Below are 296 nucleotides of genomic sequence, written 5' to 3' on the forward strand. Positions count from 1 at the left end.
AGAAACCTGGTGGGATTCTTCCCACGACTGGGTGGTACATATTGAGGGTTATAAACTGTACAGAAAGGACAGGGTGGGGAAGAAAAGGGGGAGGGGTTGCGCTCTATGTCAACGAGCAATAAACATCGACCCTTATCAAGACAGAATCGAAGGAGGAGAAAGTAGAAGGATTGTGGGTTAGGTTACATGGGGGTCAAGGTGAAAGGGATTTGGTGGTAGGGGTCTGCTACAGACCCCCACACCAAGGGGAAGAGCTAGATTTGGGGCTCCTGAGGCAGCTCTCAGAGACCATAAAA

The sequence above is a fragment of the Alligator sinensis genome, unplaced genomic scaffold, assembly GCF_000455745.1.
Source record: "Alligator sinensis unplaced genomic scaffold, ASM45574v1 scaffold20_2, whole genome shotgun sequence".
Taxonomy (NCBI): domain Eukaryota; kingdom Metazoa; phylum Chordata; order Crocodylia; family Alligatoridae; genus Alligator; species Alligator sinensis.